Source organism: Erythrolamprus reginae, chromosome 2, assembly GCF_031021105.1.
Source record: "Erythrolamprus reginae isolate rEryReg1 chromosome 2, rEryReg1.hap1, whole genome shotgun sequence".
Lineage (NCBI taxonomy): Eukaryota > Metazoa > Chordata > Lepidosauria > Squamata > Dipsadidae > Erythrolamprus > Erythrolamprus reginae.
In genome coordinates this window covers 37,335,744-37,351,152 of record NC_091951.1, presented here as the reverse complement: position 1 = coordinate 37,351,152, position 15,409 = coordinate 37,335,744, and the positions used below count along the sequence as shown (strand labels likewise).

At 45.5% G+C, this 15,409-nt stretch overlaps 1 protein-coding gene across 3 annotated transcripts in view; it reads right to left on the bottom strand.

The window, feature by feature from the left end:
* Positions 1–15,409, bottom strand: part of LOC139160193 (TNF receptor-associated factor 1-like) — a 635,213-nt gene that overhangs the window by 75,320 nt on the left and 544,484 nt on the right. For all 3 annotated transcript variants that reach the window (XR_011557898.1, XR_011557897.1, XR_011557895.1), the window contains one exon: positions 9,592–10,168. The gene's annotated coding sequence lies outside the window, so the exon portion shown is untranslated. The remainder of the gene's footprint in view (positions 1–9,591; positions 10,169–15,409) is intronic.

The window sequence follows — 15,409 nt, the reverse complement described above, 5'->3', positions numbered from 1 at the left end:
GCCTGCATTGGCTGCCGATCAGTTTCCGGTCACAATTCAAAGTGTTGGTCATGACCTTTAAAGCCCTACATGGCATTGGACCAGAATACCTCCGGAACCGCCTGCTACCGCAGGAATCCCAGCGGCCGATAAGGTCCCACAGAGTTGGCCTTCTCCGGGTCCCGTCGACTAAACAATGTCGTCTGGCGGGCCCCAGGGGAAGAGCCTTCTCTGTGGCGGCCCCGGCCCTCTGGAATCAACTCCCCCTGGAGATTAGAACTGCTCCCACCCTCCTTGTCTTCTGTAAACTACTTAAGACCCACTTATACCGCCAGGCATGGGGGATTTGAGACACCTTTCCCCCAGGCTTATTATAATTTATGTTTGGTATGTATGTGCTGTTTGGTTTTTAATTATGATACGGTTTTTAGTTTTTTCTTAATATTAGATTTGTGCCTATCTATATTGTTTTATCGTTTGTTGTGAGCCGCCCGAGTCTTCGGAGAGGGGCGGCATACAAATCTAATAAATTATTATTATTAATTATTAAATTAATATTGCTTCTTCATTGCTTATTTGACCCCTATGACAATCATTAAGTGTTGTACCACATGATTCTTGACAAATGTATATTTTATTTTATGTACGCTGAGAGCATATGCACCAGGACAAATTCCTTGTGTGTCCAATCACACTTGGCCAATAAAAAATTCTATTCTAAAAATTCTATTCTATACAAGCAACTGTTTTGCTATGTTTCAGAGGCTGAGATCTTTCTGAGTAATGTCCCACAATTCATAGACTCTTCAGCTGCAGATCGTCAGAAATAAAAACTGAATCCTTTCAGTCATGTTCCCCTCTTGGCCTGGGGTCCGTCTGCCAAGGACAGGGGTCCCCAAACTTGGCAACTCCATCCAAGTGAAAACTGGAAAATGGTTTTAAAAGGTCCCAAAGGGGGTTTTTCAAGAGGCAACTGGACTTTCTGCTTTTTCTAATACTGTGTTCAGTTCTGGAGACCTCGCCTACAAAAAGATATTGACAAAATTGAACGGGTCCAAAGGGCTACAAAAATGATGGAAGGTCTTAAGCATAAAACGTATCAGGAAAGACTTAATGAACCCAATCTGTATAGTCTGGAGGACAGAAGGAAAAGGGGGGACAGGATCAAAACATTTAAATATGATAAAGCAGAGGTCCCCAACCTTTTTTGCACCAGGGACCGGCTTTAAGCTAGACCAGTTTTCCATGGCCCGGTGGGGGGGGGGGGAGCTAGCTGTCAGCGGCGCCGTAAAAGGGGCGATCAAGAGAGGAATGGGTGAATGAATGGACGGAGGGTGGGAAGGAAGGAAGGAAAGAGGGAAGGGACAGGAACAAAAGAAGGGTGCAAAGGAAGCAAGGAAAGGTGTGAAAGGGGAGAGTAAGAGAGGAAGGAGTGAAAGAAGGGAATGAGGGAGGAAAGAAGGGAGGAAGGAAAAGGAAAGCAAGAAATGGAGGGAGGAAAGGAAGGAAAGAAAGAAAGAAAGAAAGAAAGGGGGAAGGGACAGGAACAGAGGAAGGAAGCAAGGAAACTTATGAAAGGGGAGAGTAAGGGAAGAAGGTAGGAAGGAGAAAGAAAAGAAGAAATAGAGGAAGGGAAGGTAAAAGAGAGAAAGAAAAAGAGCAAGAAAGAAAGCAAGAAAGAGAAAGAAAGAAAGGCAACTTCAAAGAAAGGCTCACTGAGCATCTCTCACTCTCTCTCTCTTTCTATCCCTCTTTCTTTCTTTCTCTTCCTTTCTCTCTCTCCTCTTCCTTTATCTCTTCTCTCTCTCCCTCTCTCTTTCTCTCCCCCCTCTCTCCCCCTTTCCCTCTCTCCCTCTCTTGCTATCTCTCCCCCCTCTCCCTCTCTCTTTCTCCCTCTCCCTCTCTTTCTCTCTCTCCCCCCTCTCTCTTTCTCTCTCTCTCCCCCTCTTTCTCTCTCTTCTTCTCACTTTCTCTCTCTTGTTTTCTTTCTGTCTCTTTTGCTTTCTCTCTCTCTCACTCTTTCTTGTTTTCTTTCTCACGCTCTTTCTCTCTCTTGTTCTCTCTCTTGCTATCTCTTTCTCTCCCCCCCTTTCTCACTCTCTCTTTCTCACTTTCTCTCTATCTTGCTGTCTGTTGCTCTCACTCACTCTCGTTCTCCGTTCTTCTCAGCGATGACGCGCGCACGCCCTGCCCGCCTCACCTTTGCGAGAGCACTTTCGCCCCGGGCTCTCAGCAAGGGGGTTTGCAGGAGAGGCGGGGCCGGCGAAGGTGATATTGAATGTCGGGGGAGAACGGGAGGTTGCACGCGCTCCCTATCTCCCTGCTAGCCCACTCGGAATATTCAAAATAAGAAAAGCCTTCGCCGGCAAAGGTTTTTCTTATTTTGAATATTCCGAGTGGGCTAGCAGGGAGATAGGGAGCGCGTGCAACCTCCCGTTCTCCCCCGACATTCAATATCACCTTCGCCGGCCTCCGCTGAGGAAAGCCTTTGCCGGCATTTCCTCTCGGCGTCAAGGAGGCGCAGCGGCGGGCGGAGAGAGGGAAGGGGGGGGCAGCGGCGTCCCTCCTGGCCTTGGCGGGCCGCCCAACCCTCCCCACCTCCTGCAAACGCGGCGGGCGGCGGGGGGAGAGCGAGGAGCCGGTTCCGGCGGGCACGGGGCTTGGCTGGCTGGCGGGGGGAGCGCCGCTGGTGGTGCGGAAAGGCCGAGGGGGCCCTGGCGCCGCGGACCGGCTGAAAAGCCCCAACGGCCCGGTCCCGGTCCGCGGACCGGCGGTTGGGGACCTCTGTGATAAAGGGTTAAATAAGGTTCAGGAGGGAAGTGTTTTTAACAGGAAATTGAAGACAAGAACAAAGGGACACAATCTGAGGTTAGTTGGGGGAAAGATCAGAAGCAACGTGAGAAAATATTATTTGACTGAAAGAGTAGTAGATCCTTGGAACAAACTTCCAGCAGACGTGGTTGGTAAATCCACAGTAACTGAATTTAAACATGCCTGGGATAAACATATATCCATTGTAAGATAAAATACAGGAAATAGTATAAGGGCAGATTAGATGGACCATGAGGTCTTTTTCTGCAGTCAATCGTCTATGTTTCTATGTTTCTTTGAAGATGTTTCACTTCTCATTTCAGGAAGCTTCTTCTTTCAGAAGTTGCCTCTTGAAAAAGCATCTTCTGTTGCTCTTTTTGTGAATTGACTTGTGTGGCAGCCATCATGGTATTCAAGCGGTATGTTGAGATTGGGCAAGTTGCTTATATTTCATTAGTGTTGTGCTTAGCTCTGGCCCAGCTCCTGCCCCAAGGACTGTGGATGTGGGGGAGACATCCACATGCTGCAGGCCTGTTTTGCCCCCCCCCCCCGGTGGAATCTGCTGATGAAGTTTCCTCTGACCAAGAAGACATGAGTGACAGGGAGGAGGAGAGTGGGGCAGACAGCTCAGAAGGAGATCAATTATCTAGCTCCTCCTTGGATTCAGAACAAGAGTTAATGATACAGCCACGCATGCGGAGAGCGATGCATAGGCAACAACAACTGAGAGATTATTATCAAAGAAAATGAGGCCACCTGTGGTTGGGTGAGGCTGTGGTAATTAGTGAGGCTGCTATAAATAGCAGCCTGTGGGTTTGGCCATTGTGGAGGATTATCTGATCCTTGTGTTTCGTGACTGCTTTACTGACTTTGACCTTTTGTGTGCTGATTCCCCCCCCCCCCCGCTTTGAAACTAAACCAGGGCAAAGTGTGTTTCACTTTGTGAAAGAAGAAGGACTGTGAATTGCCTCACAGCTGCAAGCAAACTATCTCAGAACTGATAAGGGACTTGTACAAATTACCAGTTTGTTTGGAGACGAGTGCTCTTTGCTATACCAAAAGAGGGCTTGGTTTAAGTGAATTTTCATTATAAAGAACATTGTTTTGAATTTTCAAATGTGTGTGTGTCTGAAATTTGTACCTGCGAATTTTTGGGATGATTCTACCAGAGAGCCGGACAGAACAATTAGGACCAAATGCAGGGAAACTACACTGCTAAAAAAAAATAAAGGGAACACTTAAACAACACAATGTAACTCCAAGTAAATCAAACTTCTGTGAAATCAAACTCTCCACTTTAAGAAGCAACACTCATTGACAATCAATTTCACCTGCTGTTGTGCACATTCAACTTTGTACAGATCAAAGTATTCAATGGGAATATTTCATTGGTTCAGATCTAGGATGTGTTATTTGAATGTTCCCTTTATTTTTTTTGAGCAGTATAGTTGCAGTAGTTGACACCATCGATCAAAACAGGGCTCTAGTTGATGGCCCTTGCAGTGGTGTTAGGCGCATGCAATTAACTGATTTTGTTCTGAAGTTTGCTCACAGGGCTTGTCAAAAAAGTGTACAAGTTGCCTGGGTAAAAGAAGACATTAATGAGAAATGGAAGGCCACCAGATTGGGCGGGGGGGATTGTGGCTAGGGAAAAGAAAGCCAAGATGACGGATTTTGATCGTTATAAGGTCATGAAAGCAAAGAAAATGAGAAATCGGAAAATCAAGCATGAAGTTAAAAGGTTTCAAAAGGCATCTATCAAGAAAGCATAAATTGTCAACAAATACAGTGATCCCCCGGTTATTGCGTCCCCGACCATTGCGAACGGGCTACATCGCGATTTTTCAACCCGGAAGTAAAAACACCATCTGCGCATGTGCGCCCTTTTTTCCTATGGCCACGCATGCGTAGATGGTGTTCCCCGCCGGGCAGATCAGCTGCTGGGCGGCTTCCCTGGGTCTTTCCCCTCTTGCTGGCGGGAGGGCAAGAAGCCCCCCCGCAGCACCCGCTCGCCCTCCGTTCACCCGCCCTTCGCCCGGCCACCCGCCATTTGCTCGCTGCTCGCCCGGCCACCCGGGTTCGTTTGGCTTCGGGACTCAGTTGGGAAGCGGCACGGGTGTTTTAAAAGGTCCCCGCTGGCATGGGGGGCTTCTTAGCACCCCCCCAAACCTGGGTTGGGGGTTGGGGGTGGTGGTAGGAAGCCCCCCATGCCGGCGGAGACCTTTTAAAACACCCGTGCCGCTTCCCAGCTGAGTCCTCAAGCCAAGCGCAGAAGTTAGCCTTGAATCCCTTTGAATCCCGCCGCTTCTGCTGGATACGGGCAATGGGCGGGGCGAGTTGCCACAGCCCCTGGCTTCCGCGCCGCTCGTCCCACCCACTGCCCGTATCCAGCAGAAGCTGCTGGATTCAAAGTGCTGGGGTGGGGGGCTGTCGGGACACCCCCCACCCCAGCACTTTGAATCCCGCCGCTTCTGCTGGATACGGGCGATGGGGGGGCGAGCTGCCACAGCCCCTGGCTTCCGCGCCGCTCGTCCCACCCACCGCCCGTATCCAGCAGAAGCTGCTGGATTCAAAGTGCTGGGGTGGGGGGCTGTCGGGACAAGCCGCGCACAAAGGCCGAGGCGAGGCTGAGCAGGAGGAGAAGCCAACCAGCGAGGCGGTGGGCTGGAAGCCGCAGGCGAAAGGAGCTCGGGCATCGGAGCGCGGCGCCAGGCATTGTTCTTCGGACCCCGCCCGCTCAGCCCCGCGGTGGCCCTTTCCCTCTCCAGGCTGCGGGCGGGGTCCGGAGAACAATGCCCGAGCTCCTTTCGCCTGCGGCTCCCAGCCCACCGCCTGTCTCCTGCTGCCCGGTTTAGCCAGGACACGAGCGGCGAAATGACTTGGAGGAATGTGAAGCTGAAACCGGCCGGTTTCAGCTTCACATTCCTCCAAGTCATTTCGCCGCTCGTGTCCTGGCTACACCGGGCAGCAGGAGACAGGCTTTGAGTTTTTGGCTGCGGGGGGAGAAGTAGGACTTTACTAACTCCCTCGCCCCGCAGCCAAAACTCAAAGCCTGTCTCCTGCTGCCCGGTTTAGCCAGGACACGAGCGGCGAAGTGACTTGGAGGAATGGGAAGTCCAAATCGGCCGGTTTCAGCTTCACATTCCTCCAAGTCATTTCGCACCCCCAACCCAACCCGGGTTTGGGGGGGTGCTAGCGAGCCCCCCATGTCGGCGGGGACGTTTTAAAACACCCGCGCGGCTTTCCAATGAGTCCCGAAGACAAACGTCAAACTTCCGCGTTTGTCTTCGGGACTCATTGGAAAGCCGCGGGGGTGTTTTAAAACGTCCCCGCCGACATGGGGGGCTCGCTAGCACCCCCCCAAACCTGGGTTGGGGGCTCGGGGGGGTGCTAGCGAGCCCCCCATGTCGGCGGCGATGTTTTAAAACAGCCCCGCCGCCCCCAATCTTCAGCTCCTCGCTAGCGCTGCGGAAGTTAAAAACACCATCTGCACATGCGCAGATGGTGTTTTTACTTCCGCAGCGCTACTTCGCGAAAACCCGCTCGTTGCGGGGGGTCCTGGAACGGAACCCTCGCAACGAGCTGGGGATCACTGTAACACTTCAATTAAATATAGAAACATAGAAACGTAGAAGATTGATGGCAGAAAAAGACCTCATGGACCATCTAGTCTGCCCTTATGCTATTTCCTGTATTTTATCTTAGGATGGATATATGTTTATCCCAGGCATGTTTACCAACCACGTCTGCTGGAAGTTTGTTCCAAGCATCTACTACTCTTTCAGTAAAATAATATTTTCTCACGTTGCTTATTATTATGGATGTCCAAGTGCCACCTCTATGTTGGTTGAGGCAGGCAGGATTCCCTTGGGCACCATTCCTTGGGGGTCAGGGCAATTTTGCCTTCTCTTTCTGCTCAAGATCCCCATGTACAATTGGTGGGCCACCGTGTGACACAGAATGCTGGACCCGATGGAATTTGGTCAGTGACAGGCTACCAAAAGTTTTACTACCACAGTGTGGGCGTGGCTTATGCATTTTGTTTCAACATCTTTCAGGGCAAATTGGGTGCTCTGAGGTAGATCGCCAAATTTTGCTACCAGAACTACGTTCCTGACCATTCCCGTAGGAGCCCATCGCTGACTTTGGTCCAATTCAGTATGGCTCCACTTCTTCTTCTTCTTCTTCTTCTTCTTCTTCTTCTTCTTCTTCTTCTTCTTCTTCTTCTTCTTCTTCCTCTTCTTCTTCTTCTTCTTCTTCTCCTCCTCCTCCTCCTCCTCCATCTCCATCTCTTCCTCCTCCTCCTCCTCCTCCTCTTCCTCCTCCTCCTCCTCCTCATCATCATCATCAGTAGTAGTAGTAGTAGTAGTAGTAGTATGCCACCCCTCTCTGTAGACTCAGGGCGGCTAACAACAGTAATAAAAACAGCATGTAACAGTCAAATACTAAAACAATTAAAAAACCCTTATTGTAAAACCAAAAATACCATGCATAAATTGTATAGGCCTAGGGGGAAAGAATATCTCAGTTCCCCCATGCCTGACGGCAGAGGTGGGTTTTAAGGAGCTTACGAAAGGCGAGGAGAGTGGGGGCAATTCTAATATCCGTGGGGAGTTGGTTCCACAGGGCAGGGGCCGCCACAGAGAAGGCTCTTCCCCTGGGCCCCACCAAATGGAGAAGGCCCACTCTGTGGGACCTAACTGGTCACTGGGATTCGTGCAGCAGAAGAGATAATCTGGTCCGGTGCCATTCAGTAGTAGTAAACTGAATGGTATTCTCCATGATACTGTTATTAAAGTGAAAATTGGACTTTGAAAAGGAAACACGATTTACACTTCAGAAATTTGGTCTAGCGGAAGATTCCAGAGAAGACGAGACCATGGATAGGGAGACAATAAATGGATAATCAGGTAAATCAACTCCCACTCAGGGTAAACAAAGGGCCAGGCTGAAAAGGTCACACTTTGAACACTTTATGCAAAGTCCAAAGTCCATAATGTTTGGAAAAAGGGAAAAGAGAAGCAAAGTGGATGGGCTTGATTATGGCAACAATGAGTGGCAACACCATAAAAGATCCTAGAGAAAGGTCAAATGTATGGTTGCTAACACTCAAAAGCCAACCTGATGGCAACTAATCAGCCAACCAACCAATCAGTTATTCTTCTTTTCAGCTGTCTTAATTAACAACTGAAAGAAGTAAGGAATGGTTCCTTAGATAATAGGAATTGCTCTGCATATCTACATTCCTAGTCTTACCTCAAAGCTAAAGCAATTACTGAACACAGAAAAATACTCTTAGTCTAGCAGACTAGACTAAGAAATCAATCAACTGAGTCTGGTTATGATTGCATATAACCTTTCCACATTTTCCTTTGTAGGTTGAGATAGGTTGTAGATTGTTGTATATTATTTTGAAAGCTGCCTAAGATTGGGCAACATTTTTTTTAAAGATTCAAGTAGAATACTGTACATGTTTGCTTCATTTGTAGTTACGGCATATAGAGGGGTGGCATATAAATCCAATTAATAAAATAAATATATAAATAAATGTTGAAACATAGAAACATAGAAGATTGGAGGCAGAAAAAGACCTCATGGTCCATCTAGTCTGCCCTTATACTATTTCCTTTAGTTTATCTTAGGATGGATATATGTTTCTCCCAGGCATGTTTAAATTCAGTGACTGTGGATTTATCAACCATGTCTGCTGGAAGTTTGTTCCAAGCATCGACTACTCTTTCAGTAAAATAATAATAATAATAATAATGTTTGCTTCTTCAGAGCTTGGCATCTAAAGGCTGGTTCTTATCAAGTCAAAATTGGAATGGTCTGAAGTTCTTTCAATGGAAGAATTAAACTAATTGAACCCAGCTCACATAGCAGCAATTCTATACAGATCAAATTCACTTTTTGCAGTCAAAATCTAGTGGCTGTAGAAAATATTGTTTGGGACAGGCTCAAAACTGGAGAAATGGTGGTAGACTTTAGGAGAAACCCTTCCACCCTTCCAATTCTCACAATACTAGACAATACAGTATCAACAGTAGAGACCTTCAAATTTCTAGGTTCTATCATATCTCCAGACCTAAAATGGTCACCTATCAAAAACATCATCAAAAAAGCACAACAAAGAATGTTCTTTCTGTGCCAACTCAGGAAGCTCAAACTGCCCAAGGAGCTGCTGATACAATTCTACAGAGGAATCATTGAGTCTGTCATCTGCATCTCTATAACTGTCTGGTTTGGTTCTGCAACCCAACAAGACTGACACAGACTTCAGAGGATAATCAGAACTGCAGAAAAAACAATTGCTGCCAACCTGCCTTCCATTGAGGACCTGTATACTGCACGAGTCAAAAAGAGGATGGTGAAAATATCTACTGACCCCTCACATCGTCGACACAAATTGTTTCAACTACCACCCTCAAAGCACTACAGAACACTGCACACCAAGACAACTGGACACAAGAACATTTTCCCCCCCGAACGCCTTCACTCTACTAAAAATATAATTCCCTCAACACTGTCAACATTTTACTAAGTCTGCACTTCTATTTCTACTAGTTTTTTCTCATCATTCCTATCATCCTTTTCCCCCCACTTAGGACTGTACGACTGTAACTTGTTGCTTGTATTCTAAGATTTTTATTAATATTGGTTGTTTTTTCATTGCTTATTTGACCCCTATGACAATCATTAGGTGTTGTACCATATGATTCTTGACAAATGTATTTTTCTTTTATGTACACTGAGAGCATATGCACCAAGAAAAATTCCTCATAGGAATGATGAGAAAAAAACTAGTAGAAATAGAAGTGCAGACCTAGTAAAAAGTTTGACAGTGTTGAGGGAATTATTTGTTTAGTAGAGTGATGGCGTTTGGGAAAAAACTGTTCTTAGTCTTGGTGTACAGTGCTCTGTAGCGACATTTTGAGGGTAGGAGTTGAAACAGTTTGTGTCCAGGATGTGAGGGGTCAGTAAATATTTTCCTCACCCTCTTTTTGACTTGTGCAGTATACAGGTCCTCAATGGAAGGCAGGTTGGCAGCAATTGTTTTTTCTGCAGTTGTGATTATCCTCTGAAATCTGTGTCGGTCTTGTTGGGTTGCAGAACCAAATCAGACAGTTATAGAGGTGCAGATGACAGAAACATAGAAACAAAGAAGACTGACGGCAGAAAAAGACCTCATGATCCATCTAGTCTGCCCTTATACTATTTTCTGTATTTTATCTTAGGATGGATATATGTTTATCCCAGGCATGTTTAAATTCAGTTACTGTGGATTTACCTACCACGTCTGCTGGAAGTTTGTTCCAAGGATCTACTACTCTTTCACTAAAATAATATTTTCTCACGTTGCTTTTGATCTTTCCCCCAACTAACTTCAGATTGTGTCCCCTTGTTCTTGTGTTCACTTTCCTATTAAAAACACTTCCCTCCTGGACCTTATTTAACCCTTTAACATATTTAAATGTTTCGATCATGTTCCCCCTTTTCCTTCTGTCCTCCAGACTATACAGATTGAGTTCATTAAGTCTTTCCTGATACATTTTATGCTTAAGACCTTCCACCATTCTTGTAGCCCGTCTTTTGACCCGTTCAATTTTGTCAATATCTTTTTGTAGGTGAGGTCTCCAGAACTGAACACAGTATTCCAAATGTGGTCTCACCAGCGCTCTATATAGCGGGGTCATAATCTCCCTCTTCCTGCTTGTTATACCTCTAGCTATGCAGCCAAGCATCCTACTTGCTTTCCCTTCCACCTGACTGCACTGCTCACCCATTTTGAGACTGTCAGAAGTCACTACCCCTAAATCCTTCTCTTCTGAAGTTTTTGCTAACACAGAACTGCCAATGCAATACTCAGATTGAGGATTCCTTTTCCCCAAGTGCATTATTTTACATTTGGAAACATTAAACTGCAGTTTCCATTGCTTTGACCATTTATCTAGTAAAGCTAAATCATTTACCATATTACAGACCTCTCAAGGAATATCAACTCTATTGCACACTTTAGAGCAGTGGTCCCCAACGTTTTTTCCACCAGGGACCAGTTTCAGCAAAACAATTTTTCTATGGCCCGGTGGGGGCGGAAAGGGGTGTGGTTGGGGGCGGGATTAAGCATGGGGGTGCTGGTCCTCCCCGCCCCTCTTTCCCGCCATCGCCCTGTGGCCGGCAGAACCTGCCTCCCAAGCCCTCTTGCCCAGCGGGGGCTAAGCGCTGGAGACAGGGGGTCAGGCTGGCCCTCCTGCCTCCCCCCAGCCAAAAACGCAAAAGCGCCCCACGGCAGAAGCCAAAAGAGGCTTGAGCCTCTCGGTCCTTCCTGCCCCTCTGTCCATCGTCCTGTGGCCGGCAGAACCTGCCTCCCGAGGCCTCTTGCCCGGCGGGAGGCGAAGCGCTGGAGGGAGGGGGTGGCGGCATGTGGGCCGGCAGCTGCTGACTCCACGGACCGGTGCAACATGCCCCGCGGCCCGGTACTGGTCCGTGGCCCGGTGGTTGGGGACCCCTGCTTTAGAGTCATCGGCAAATAGGCAAACCTTCCCTACCAAACCTTCCCCTATGTCACTCACATTGACAGACTCAATGATTCCTCTGTAGAGCTGTATCAGCAACTCCTTGCCAACTGAAGGCAATGGTGAATGAACTAAACCTCAGAGTTTAGCCACTGTGGGAAACAAAACCTTTGAATAATTAGTCATTCCTGATCCCACTTCTTCTAAGATTTAGGGTAGGAGAACCTAATTCATAGCTCACCTGCTCACCCTAGTGGCCGAGGGTTGTAAGGCAGGCTCTCTAGCAAAGAAATGTGTCACCAGTGATGGACTAGCAAAATTTTTACCACCACGCTGTGGGCGTGGCTTATGCATTTTGTTCCAACATCTTTCAGTGCAAATTGCGTGCTCTTAGGTGAAGCTCCAAATGTTGCTACTGGTACTGCATACCTGACCGTACCTGTAGGAGCCCATCATTGTGTGCCACTTATGATCTCTTCCAGTGGCTACGGGTTTATTTTTATTTTATTTGTTTGTTTTGTCAAGTACGTATTGGTAGTATACAAAGATATAATAATATTCATATACTGTACATGATACTAGTAAAAGAGAAGTATTAGGACAGGGGACAGAAGGCACTCTGGTGCACTTATGCACGCCCCTTACTGACCTCTTAGGCATTGGGAGAGGTCAAGAGTGGAGAGTCTAAGGGTAAAGTTTTGGGGATTAGGTGATGATACTACAGAGTCTGGGAGTGAGTCTCATGCATCAGCTACTCTGCTACCAAACTCGTATTTCCTGCAGTGAAGTTTAGAGCTTGTTGTGTGCTCGTGTGTTGTTGTGGTTGAAGCTGAAGTAGTCGTTGACAGGAAGGAAGTTGTAGCAGATGATTTTATGGGCTATGCTTCGGTCGTGTTTAAGGCGATGTAGTTCTAAGCTTTCTAAACCTAGGATTGTAAGTCTAGTTGCGTAGGGTGTTCTGTTGCGAGTGGAGGAGAAAAGATACATTTGTCAAGAATCATGAGGCACAACATTTTATGATAATTGTAGGGTACAAATAAGGAATCAACTTGATACTATGAAACAATCAATATAAATGTAAGGATAAAAGCAAGAAGTTACAGTCATAAGTGGGAAGAGATGGGTGATAGGAAGGATGAGAAGACTAATAGTATTAATAATGCACCCTTAGTGAATAGTTTCACAATGTTGAGGGAAATATTTGTTTAGCAGAATGATGGGGTTTGTGGAAAAAACTGTTCTTGTGTCTAGTTGTCTTGATGTGCAGTGCTCTATAGCAGTGATTTTCAACCTTTTTTGAGCCGCGGCACATTTTTTACATTTACAAAACCATGGGGCACATTGAGGGGAGGGCGCTAAAAAAAGTTTGGACAAAAAAATTCTCTCTTCCTCTCTTTCGCTCTACAGTACTTCTCTCTCCCTCTTTCTCTCCCTCTTTCTCTCTCCCACCTTCCCTCCCTCTCTCTCTCTCTTGCTTTCTTTCTCTCTTGTTCTCTTTCTCTCTTGCTTTTTTTCTTTCTCTCTCTTGCTTGCTTTCTCTCTTGTTTTCTTTCTCTCTCTCTTGCTCTTGTTTTCTTTCTCTCTCTGAGCTTCGCGGCACACCTGACCATGTCTCGTGGCACACTAGTGTGCCACGGCACACTGGTTGAAAAACACTGCTCTATAGCATCGTTTTGAGGATAAACCTAGGATTGTAAGTCTAGTTGCGTAGAGTATTCTGTTGCGAGTGGGGGAATGGAGGGCTCTTCTAGTAAAGTATCTCTGGACCAATCATGTTAAGCCAATCATGTTTAAGGTTATTCCAGGATGTTTTTCTGCATATTTTAAAAACTGAATAACTTTACCCCATGAAGTGTCCAAACCGAAAGCTGCAGCCAAGAAACCAGATATCAATTAGACTCATTATGCGATGGAAAGAAAAGGCACAGTTTTCATTCGGTTGGAAAGATGTAACTGTTCTGAGAATACTTTTTTGCGGGGTGGGGATCAGTATCCAACTGTGTAGTTATTCAAATCTGCTCGTCGTACTTGTACTCATAAGATTCTTCTTATTAGAGCATAGAGGGAGGGAATATTATCCTGGGTGAAAAATATAGAGTGTAAGGCTTTGAATCCCATTTTGAAATGTTTCTCTCTTCCTTTATTTGCTTTTGTGTTGTGTTTATTTTACTTGCAGCATTGTTTGCATCACTTCCAGCAAAGGTTTTTTGGCCACAACACACTCCTCCATTTTCATCACTTCAAGATGGTCTCGGAACCTGCCTGCCTCTGTAGCATTGACTTATTTGAATCAAGATAAAGCTCCCCCCAGACCTTTTATTTATTTATTTTATTTATTTATTTATTTTGTCCAATACACAATGAGGGTTTTAGTGGGTATATATCTATATATACATAATAAAATACATGATGAAGGTTATAGAGGAGATACTCATAGTAAAATATATCTAAGAAATAATAGAAAAGAAGATAAAGTAATAGAACATATCAATGAAAGAATAGAAGAAGAAATATAGGAATAGAAGAAAGGTATAGGAGATATAGGAGAGCAATAGGACAGGGGACGGAAGGAACTCTAGTGCACTTGTACTCGCCCCTTACTGACCTCTTAGGAATCTGGATAGGTCAACCGCAGATAATCTAAGGGTAAAGTGTTGGGGGTTTGGGGATGACACTATGGAGTCCGGTAATGAGTTCCACGCTTCGACAACTCGGTTACTGAAGTCATATTTTTTACAGTCAAGTTTGGAGCGGTTAATATTAAGTTTAAATCTGTTGTGTGCTCTTGTGTTGTTGTGGTTGAAGCTGAAGTAGTCGCCGACAGGCAGGTCGTTGCAGCATATGATCTTGTGGGCAATACTTAGATCTTGTTTAAGGCGTCTTAGTTCTAAACTTTCTAGGCCCAGGATTGAAAGTCTAGTCTCATAGGGTATTCTATTTCGAGTGGAGGAGTGAAGGGCTCTTCTGGTGAAGTATCTTTGGACATTTTCAAGGGTGTTAATGTCTGAGAGGCGATATGGGTTCCAAACAGATGAGCTGTATTCGAGGATGGGTCTGGCAAAAGTTTTGTAAGCTCTGGTAAGTAGTGTGAGATTGCCAGAGCAGAAGCTACGTAGGATTAGGTTTACAACTCTTGAAGCATTCTTGGCTATATTGTTGCAGTGGGCTTTGGCACTTAAATCTTTTGTTATTAGTATACCTTGTGATGGGTTATCTAAAATTGAGCTCTTCCTTCCTTCCTTCCTTCCTTCCTTCCTTCCTTCCTTCCTTCCTTCCTTCCTTCCTTCCTCCCCACAACAACCTTGTAAGGCAGAGGGAAAGAGATAGAGAAATGACTAGCCCAAAGTTCCCCACACCTGACTTACATACCTAAAACTCAAGTAGAACTCACCATCTCCTGGTTTTTAGGCCAACATTTTCACCATGACACCAAAATGACTCAGTTCAGATGGCCCTGACATTGCAAGGCTTTAAACAAGTTTATGTTTAATAATAGTAGTAGCCGCCACAGAGAAGGCTCTTCCCCTGGGGCCCGCCAAACAACATTGTTTAGTTGACGGGACCCAGAGAAGGCCAACTCTGTGGGACCTTATCGGTCGCTGGGATTTGTGCGGTAGCAGGCGGTTCCGGAGGTATTGGTGGTATTATACAGGATGGGATTATACAGGATGAAAAGATAAATGTTTGTGACCATGGAGGGCTTAAAGAGTACTAACTTTGTTTATAGTTGTGATGAAGGTTTTATTTTTTCTTTTCTTTAATATAATCATACTTTTTTTCCTTACATTTTTTTCTTTTTCCTTTTCTTCCTTTTCTTTCCCATTTTTACTCCTTCTTTCCGTTGTATTTTCTTTAGCTTTTATTAGATTAACAATTAGATTGACAATTATAATCAGCATTCTTTGTGTGTGTGTAAAATTTATTTATTGAATAAAGATTAAAATACAAAACACCAAAATATTTTTTTTTTAAAAACACCCAACAATGAAGAGATTAACAAAAAAGTGTTTTAACAAAAACAACAATCCTACACAACTGAATGCTAATTGGTAAAATACAACACGTTTGGTTTCCCACCCCTTAAGAAACAGGTCAAAAGAATTTTA